Source organism: Macrobrachium rosenbergii, chromosome 5 (assembly GCF_040412425.1).
Source record: "Macrobrachium rosenbergii isolate ZJJX-2024 chromosome 5, ASM4041242v1, whole genome shotgun sequence".
NCBI lineage: Eukaryota > Metazoa > Arthropoda > Malacostraca > Decapoda > Palaemonidae > Macrobrachium > Macrobrachium rosenbergii.
In genome coordinates, this window is record NC_089745.1 from 45,337,990 (window position 1) to 45,347,989 (window position 10,000).

The window sequence follows — 10,000 nt, forward strand, 5'->3', positions numbered from 1 at the left end:
ACTCCTATTATAGACATTTGTATTGGTATAATTAGGCTTTTCTTAGTTTTTCATTTAACCAGATAACCGCTATTTCCCGTAGGTGGGTCGTGCCGTCAGTGCACCTCATGCGGTGCAATGTAGGCACTACTTAATGTTCTTTGCAGCGTCCCTTCGGCCCCGAGCTGCAACCCCTTTCGTTCCTCTTACTGTACCTTCTTTCATATCCTCTTTCTTCCATCTTACTTTCCACCGTCTCCTAACAATTTATTCACGGTCCACATGCGAGGTTTTCCTCCTGTTACACCTTTCAAACCTTTTACTGTCAATTTCCGTTTCAGTGCTGAATGACCTCATAGGTCCCAGCGCTTGGCCTTTGGCATAAATTTTATATTCAGTTCAGTCGATAACCGCTGTCCTCTTCCTCTTCTTAGCTTGAAAGTAAATTTCGGTATCTTTTGTAGTGACTAACACATCACTGGTTTGGATTCCTCTCTGGCTGTGGTTGTCGCTCAAGTTGATGGTGACGGGACCTGTACTAAAAGCACGAAGAATGAAAGTGCCCTAAATGTGATATTAAATTTTAAAACAGTAGTAACATTGTTTAAATTACTTTCTAGCTGCACGATGGAATAAAAAATCAAAGTTTGCAAAGATAGAAGGCTTGTTTGCTTAGATACAGACTGTTGTTGCTAGTACGTCGTTGTACTGTAGTACTGAGTGTCTGACTTGAAGAAAATGCCATCCCTTCTTCTAGGCGCAACCTTAGAAATTTAAAAATCTCAAACTTTCTGCTTAAGAATATCAAGTTCCAATATGTATATTTTTTTTTGGCGAGTAGTGGGTCACAAACTGTCCAGTTTGATTAGTTTTCATTTACATTTTCAGGGACGGATAGAAGTAATCAGACTATAATTGTCATGCAGATGGGGAAATTTTATGCCAAAAATCTATTACAAAATATATATACTGACTCGGGTCTTTCGTCAGATTGAAAGTCAAGATGACTTTGAATATTCTTAGTGCAAACATTATGATGTCAAACGCGTTTCTGCTGTCAAAACGGATTGAAAGGGTTCATAAAGGAACGGGGTTTCAAGGAAGGTATGGGCAAAGAAGCTGCTAAAATACAAATTAACTTACGTACACATTATTGTTATTTGGTATTAAGCTAGTTTACACAGAACGACGTTAGTAAAGAAGAGTCATATAGCTCTTAGGCGCAACAAAATTAAATACAATCTTAAAGAGAAAGTCTTTCCATATTTTGCTTATCGTCGGTGAATTGTATGTTCTAGTCTTTCGTTGTCAGACTTTTCTAACAGAGGCTGAATTTCCTTCTTCAAAGCTAAGAGAGAGAGAGAGAGAGAGAGGTAATGTCGAATAAACTAACCTAGGAATAAAGAAGATACATGGAAGTTGAGTGTCCTAAATGAAAGCAGGTACACTTCATCTGTTCTAAAGAGATCAAGAGTGTGTCAATCTGAGAATGTGTGGAAGGTGTGTGTGAGAGAGAGAGAGAGAGAGGTAATGTCGAATAAACTGACCTAGAAATAGAGAAAATACGTTAAGTAGAGTGTCCTAAATGAAAGCAGATTTACTTCATATGTTCTAAACAGATGAAGATTGTCAATCTGAGCATGTGTGGAAAGGGACGAGAGAGAGAGAGAGAGAGAGAGAGAGAGAGAGAGAGAGGCCTATTGGTTGACCGACCCGTAACTGTGATCAGCGTCATTCATTGTCTTTTGTCATTAATTATCTTTTGCACGCAGCTCGGTTTCCTAGATTTGTAAAGTCTGAAAGCAGTCTTAAGGTTGACGTTATAAAGTTTGAAAGCAGTCTTAAGGTTGACATTGTAAAGTTTGAAAGCAGTCTTAAGGTTGACGCTATAAAGTCTGAAAGCAGTCGTAAGGTTGACATTGTAAAGTCTGAGCGCAGTCTTATGGTTTGACGTTGTAAAGTCTGAAAGCAGTCTTAAGGTTGACTTTATAAAGTTTGAAAGCAGTCTTAAGGTTGACGGTATAAAGCATGAAAGCAGTCTTAAGGTTGGCGCTATAAAGTCTGAAAGCATTTTTAACGCTGGCGTTATAAAGTTTGAAAGCAGTCTTAAGGTTGACGTTATAAAGCCTGAAAGCAGTCTTGAGCTCAACGCTACAAAGTCTGAAAGCAGTCTTATGGTCTGACGTCCTCCAGCCGTAGATCATCATTACGGTCGTGCACTTATCAGCGCTCCGATCGGAAACCGCAAGCACATGAGAACCGACCATCAGCTTACACGCGTTGCACGAGCCACGGCTGCTTCTTCCCACGACTGATTGCAGTGTCCTGCTTTCAAGCAAGATGCTTCTTCAACTGGATTTTTATAGCTTCTTCTCTGTGACACATGATGCTGTCGCAGGATTTTATGTGGCACTTAAGAACAAACCACGGGGGGAATCGTCCTGTTCTGTTATGGGTGTAGTAGACTTCCGTGTCTGCGTGCATATACTGCATACTGTGTGTATATGTATATATATATATATATATATATATATATATATATATATATATATATATATATATATATATATATATATACATATACATATATATATGTATATATACAGTATACAGTATATGCAAGCAGATATGGAAGTCTGCTTGCATATATATATATATATATATATATATATATATATATATATATATATATATATATATATATATATATATATATATATATATATAATATGTATGTATAGCAGTAGGTTTCTGAATCCTATGAGATAGGCAGCCTGATGCTTATATCTAAACCACGTTTTTACTGCAATGAGTGTAATTTCAAAAGAAAAGATACTTTTAGAGTACAGTCAGTTAAAGTTAAGTATACCTTAGTTTTACCTGACCACTGAGCTGATTAACAGCTCTCCTAGGGCTGGCCCGAAGGATTAGACTTATTTTACGTGGCTAAGAACCAATTGGTTACTTAGCAACGGGACCTACAGCTTATTGTGGAATCCGAACCACATTATAGCGAGAAATGAATTTCTATCACCAGAAATAAATTCCTCTAACTCTTCATCAGCCGGCCGCGGGAATTGAACTCCGGCCCATCGAATGAGAGTACAGTCAGAACTATCATTATTTTGTTTATAGAATAATTTCTTTCCAGAATTGTGGTGTCTAGAAAATCATTCTGCTTTTCCCTCTGAGAGAGAGAGAGAGAGAGAGAGAGAGAGAGAGAGATAAAATGGAAAACGTCCTTTGACTGCAAAATTGTTCATGCGACAATCTGTGGTTCGTCCAGTAATGAGATCTTCGAAACCATTAATATCAGCTGATTTACGTTTTCTTCTTTCTTAATCCTACCTCATGATTGCATTTGAATATTCTTTCTTTACTTTTTTTATGATATGACCTTCCTTTCGTCTGGAACATCTTGTCGTGAATTACTGGAATACTGAGATGTTATTAGGGTATAGTTTAACAGACAGAGGCGCATGGTATTAACAAAACATCTAAGGTTTTCCATGTAAGACATTCCAGACTTTTATGTTACCTGTGGCTTTGTACGTCATAAAGAAAAAATAAAGTTAAAAGCGGTCTTTGAGTCGTCGATAATAATATTTTGTATATATTTTTGTGAGAACTTTTGAGTATGTGAGAGGAAAGCGGAGGTCTTTTAACTAAATCTTGGCATCTTTTGATTTTGTAGGCGGCACGTGAAATCGAAAACATCCCAGAACAATAATTGAAGATAATTTGAGAGAAGTTTTATGAAAAATTTGTCTAATTCTCATAGTGTGCACCACACGTCTTTGCATAACTAAATAGTAACCTTCATTTTCAGTTATAGCAAATTTCATTAATTTTCATTCGTGAGAGATAAACTAGTACAGTGGTTCTTAACCTTCTTCAGTACCTCTACCCTTTGGTATCTCAGAAAATTTTCTCGTACCCCCATCCAATATAAATACACTACAAACATATGATAAATATAAAGTAAATATACAATACGATTGCACTGGCTATCACGTCTCGTACCCCCAAGGTTCAAGGTTTCGTACCCACAGGTACCCCAGGTTTAAGAACCACTGAATTAGTATTTCATATTGAGGTTGGCATGGCTTTATTAAATTGGTACTCTCGTTTGTGCTTGAAATGTAAATGCTCAGTAGGGGGTTGGTGCCGTCAGTGCACTTTATGCGGTGCACTGTAGGCATTACTTAAGTTTCTTTGCAGCGTCCCTTCGACTCCTAGCTGCAACCCCTTTCATTCCCTTTTACTGTACCTCCTTTCATATTGTCTTTCTTCCATCTTACTTTCCACCGTCTCTTAACAATTGATTCATAATGCAACTGCGAGGATTTCCTCCTGTTACACCTTTCAAACTTTTTACTGTCAATTTCCGTTTCAGTGCTGAATGACCTCATAGGTCGCAGTGCTTGGCCTTTGGCCAAAATTCGATATTCAATATTGAATTCAACCTGTCCTACTAATTAGCTAGAACCAGATAAAACGACACGAGCGTAGTTCGCAATTTCATGCAGAGAAAATTCAGTGTCTTCCCTGTGGTGCTAAAATGGAAGAGATGAAATTAAATAGTAATCTTCGTAGGCCTAAACGTTACTGAATAATGTACATTCACAAAATCTACACCTTCACTACAGCCTCTACTACAACCGTAATCTAGCCGAGATCGGTCGTGATTTGCCATTTGAGCTCACGGCACCTCACGTGGTGCACTGTAGGCATTACTGAGGATGTTTGCGGCGTCCCTTTGGCTGCTGGCTGCACCCACTTTTTAGCCTTGTACTTTAATCCCATTTCACCTTCCCTTCATCATTCTTGCCGTTCAACCTCTCCAACTATTGCTTTTTGCAGCGTCCCTTCGGCCCCTAGCTGCAACCTCTTTCATTCCTTTTACTGTACCCCCGTTCATATTCTCTTTCCTCCATCTTACTCTCCACCCTCTCCAAACAATTGATTCATAGTGCAACTGCGAGGTTTTCCTCCTGTTACACCTTTCAAAACTTTTCACTGTCAATATCCTTTTCAGCGCTGAATGGCCTTAGTTGTCCCAGTGCTTGGCATGTATTCCTAAGATCTGTAAATCAATCAATCAATCCAACTGTTGCTTCTTTGTGCAACTGCGGGGTTTCCTCCTAGTTCCACCTTTAGATCCTTGTCTTCATATCATTTATTTTCTGGATCTCTTCATCTTGCTGTACAATTATTCCAGCTCCCTCTCGTCACTGTCTTGAAAGCGTTGAATGGCCGAAGTGCCCAGTGCTTGGCTGAGCAGCCTCAGTTTCGTAAATCATGAGCATATAATCAGTGGAACTGTCTCCCTCTTTGTGTGATAACCATCACTAGTCAACTAGTGCACATAATCTAAAAATAGGATATTCCTTTTACTATACCTCCATTCATATTCTCTTTCTTCCATTTTACTTCCCATCCTCTCCTAACAATTGTGTGATAGTGCAGCTGTGAGGTTTATCTCCTGTTGCACCTTTAAAACCTTGTGACTCTCAATTTCATTTTGAGGGCTGAATGACCTCATAAGTCCCAGCGCTAGGCCTTTCGCCTAAATTATATGTATATATTCTAATAATAGAATACACGGGTTTCCTGGGTATCTTACAGGATGAACTAAAATGCAATGCCAGTCGTCATTTCAGGGTCACCAATACAGGGCACTATTCTTACTCGATCTGGCATCTTGTTTCCAGTTCCAAAAGTCATATCTGTCGTCACCACCGTAGGGGAATAGTGCCGTCAGTGCACCTAACACAGTGCACTGTAGGCATTACTTAAGATTCTTTGCAGCGTCCCTTCGGCCCCTAGCTGCAACCCCTTTCATTCCTTTTACTGTACCTCCATTCATATTCTTTCTTCCATCTTACTTTCCACCCTTTTCTAACAATTGTTTCATAGTGCTGCAACTGCGAGGTTTTCCTCCGGTTACGCCTTTTCAACCTCCTACTCTCAATTTTCGTTTCAGCGCTGAATGAAGTCATAAGTCCCAGCGCTTGGCCTCTGGCCTAAATTCTATATTCTGTCTGTCTATCTGTCTATCTATCTATCTATCTATTTGAGGTCTTTGCTTACAGTAACTTGCAAATAATGTCTGTATTCGCACAGGGGAAAGCCCCGATGAGGTAATAACCCACCCAAGTAGAGATGGAACCATTAAGCAGATATTTCTACAGGCAATTTCTCTCTCTCTCTCTCTCTCTCTCTCTCTCTCTCTCTCTCTCTCTCTCTCTCTCTCTCTCTCTCTCTCTCTCTCTCTCTGTGATTATATTTATATATACAGTGTCTTTAGATATTCCTTATGCGAAACTTTTTCATTATTTTTATTTTATTTTCCTATGTAATTTTATTACGGCGTCAATACCTAGATGTTGTGACGCCAGTTTAAGCAACCATAATCAAACAACCAGTCACCATAATCAAACAATAAGTCAATCTCTCTCTCTCTCTCTCTCTCTCTCTCTCTCTCTCTCTCTCTCTCTCTCTCTCTCTCTCTCTCTCTCTCTCTCTCTCTCTCTCGTAAAAATTCAGTTCTTATAGTGAGAGTATTGTATTGTTTGTTCTAACTTTTGGCGTCGTCGTTATCATAATTATTATTAATCGGAAATTAGGGAGCGTAATTTTACTATGTATGTAGCCCTCCGCAAAATCATCCATAAACTTTCTTGTTTGTAACCATATTTATTGGCTCAAAGCTACTCTCGAGTTGAGCATCCGGACAATGCATGCACGTACAGCCGTAGAAAGCTTCCTCATACGTCGAACACTGTATGTATCCATACTGCACGGAACGAGAAAGAGAGAGAAGAAGAAGAAGAAGACGAAGAAGAAGGAGAAGGAGAAGGAGAAGGGAGATTGAGCGGGTGCAAACCCAAACTGCAGTATCGTCTTCTTTTATGGGCTACCAAAGGTTTTTATAGCTAGGAATTTGAGACTCGTAAACGCTCTTTTTTTTTTCTCCTCCATTTTCTTCTTCTTCTTCCTTTCCTCCTTTGCTTCTCATTAGCAGCCCGTTGTGTCTTGGCTGCCGCCTGCCATCCCTGCCTGCGCCCGCAGGCAGCTTCTGTGGTCGTGACGCCAGCCAGCGATGCTACACCGCTGTCGGTGTGGACAGACTGTCAGATTGTCAGTCGTCTGGGACACACACATTATATATATATATATATATATATATATATATATATATATATATATATATATATATATACAGGTATATATATCGAATACGGCAGTTCTTGTCACCGGGCAAAATTTAACCGTTAAGTGGATTAGTTTCATTAACAGTTTAGTGATATTGGTAGTTATATGTTTGTGGTTTATTCGTTTTTAATTATTTTTTTATTTTCGTGTACTGGTTAATGTTTATATGGGCATCCGTGCGTTTTGTCAAGTTTCCTACTTTTTTTTTTTATTAGTTTTTCGTTACAGGTGCTTAATGTGAATTGCGAGGCCGTGCAAAGAAATTCGTCCTGAAATTTACTTAATGATTTAGTTTTTTGTAAAGTTGTACAAACATTCATACACACACATACAATATATATTTGTGTGTATATATATACATATATATATATATATATATATATATATATATATATATTATATATATATATATTATAAATTATATATATATATATATATATATACACATATATATTATCTGTGCATGCCTTTCTCCCTCTTGAGATGCATACGCCAGAAGGGTACAGCCTTCCAATTTCTCAACAAGCCTTTAGGGATGGGGTTGCCACCCGCCGTGCCCTTTCTCCTTAACGCGAGCATAAACTGGAACATAGTTGCAGCCAGGTTGATTGGTGGGCAGCAACCAGGAACAGTCCACAAACCTAGTAATCGTGAGCCTAACTCTGCATCAGCTAGCCACGGCGCCCACTTCGGCTAATTGCTCCTCCCACAAGGCGGGCGTTGGCCTCTATATCACACAGACGTATATATATATATAATAATATATATATATATATATATATATATATATATATATATATATATATATATATATAAATTTATATATATCACTCGTATATTTATCCAGATTCATTATTTATCTGTTCTTTCAATGAGGTTTCTTATTGTGAGACTAACATTAACAATTGTTAAATTGTTACAGGTAAATTTTCCTTTAACCCTCAGATGTATTAAAGAACGTAGATGCTCAGATTCTTATCTGTATTCCTAATGTCTTTGAACTTTCAGAAACTCACAAAATTAATGAAAGTGTATTCTTTTCATTGTAGGTGATGACCTATGCAATATTGTTTCATTTATGGGAAACGCCTGCTTTAAGAGTAGTAGTGGAAATTAGATTTATGCCTCGGTAATATTAGGCATTATTTTCCGTACTAGTATGAGTCAGTGCTCACCGATATGTTGAGTATCATTTACGAATGTTGTTTACTGTTGGCTTCAGGGGTGATTTACAATACAGCAATACGCATTTGATAGAAAAGGTTATCTCCCCCTTCCCTCTTCTATAGCACGGTCAGAGGTACTCCTTTGCTTTACAAACAGGAGGTGGTCGTCATCGCCGATGTGACCACTTCCTTTTCGTAAATAACATCTCGGTCTGTTTATAAAGCTGTCAGGGATCGTTCCACGTCCCCCGGCGAAGCCCGTAATTATACGGTTGCAGTGTCCTTCCCCATATAATTAAATCATTTCACAACCCCTTTGTCTTTGTGAGAAGTAGTTCCATGGTAGACGCTGCTGCTACGGCCACAACCATATGGCTTTTGTACGCCTCGTTTAAGGAGCAATAAGCTTTTTGATAAAGGCTGGGGAATGCTTGACCCTTGATCTGTGGAGAATGGCGTTCGAAAGAATGTTTTTATGTTTGTGGAGACAGTTATGTCGTTATTTGGGCCTTTGTTTCAGAAACTGTTCGTGACAGTGTGTCAGTCTCACATCTAGGCTGTATTTTTGTACTGATGAATAGGGGTCTTGCAAAATTAATTTCTGTATTTCTGTTAGAAAGGATTAAGTGGCAGACATCAGAACTGTTTCTGTATCTCGACACTGAACGATTAAGTATCAGACATTAAAACCTTTTATGTATTAATGTATTGAGACAATATTTTTATTGTTTAACACATAAACCTTCAGAACATAAATATATCATATAGTTTTATCACGTTTAACCCTCTAGTACTAAATCCTAAAGGATTAAAAGTGATGAAACTATTTGATATATTTTTGTACTAAAGGTTTAAGTGTCAAACAATAAAAATATTGTCTTCACGTCTGTACTAAAGGATTAAGCGTTGCTCGTACATCAGAACTGGGATTATTGCATTTTTGCACAAAAGCATTCACGCATCGTTCATTCATCATAGATCTTCCGTGTCTGTAGTAAAGTATTTTGTTGTCAGTCACACAGCAGACCTGAAATTTTTACTTTTTTTTTTTTGCACAAAAGGATACAGATGGCAATCATACATCTAAACGATAATTGCAAAATTGCTGCATAAAATACATGAAGTGTTAGGCCTTCATCCAAACTGTATTTTATGTACTTTTGTATTAAAGTTTTCAAGTGCCAGTCCTACAACAGTATTGTATTTTATAGTTAGAGGCCCCCCAAAAGAAATTTTAATCCTGAACTCATGAGAAGTAGTGTGGAGAAAATTGTGTGGTCTTTTGTTTAAGTTATTTCACGACAAGAACAGTAGTCAGGTGAGTGGCAGGATTCTTATGGATAAGAGCTGTTTTTTTTTCTGTATCCAGAAAGTAAATAAGGATTCATGTGGGATCATAGGTATTGAGTTTCAGGAATTGGTTTTCTCCAAAACGTGAATATGGAAGCTTGGAGTGTCCAGGAAATGATTTTCCTCCAAAAAAGTAGGTAAGGAGGGAATTTCTTCCATAAAGTAGATAAGGAGGATTCTAATCCAAAAAAGTCGATAAGGGGATTTTCCTCGAAAAAGTAGAAAAGGAGGATTTTCCTCCAAAAAGTAGGTAAGGGGAATTTTCCTCCAAAAAGCAGATAAGGAGG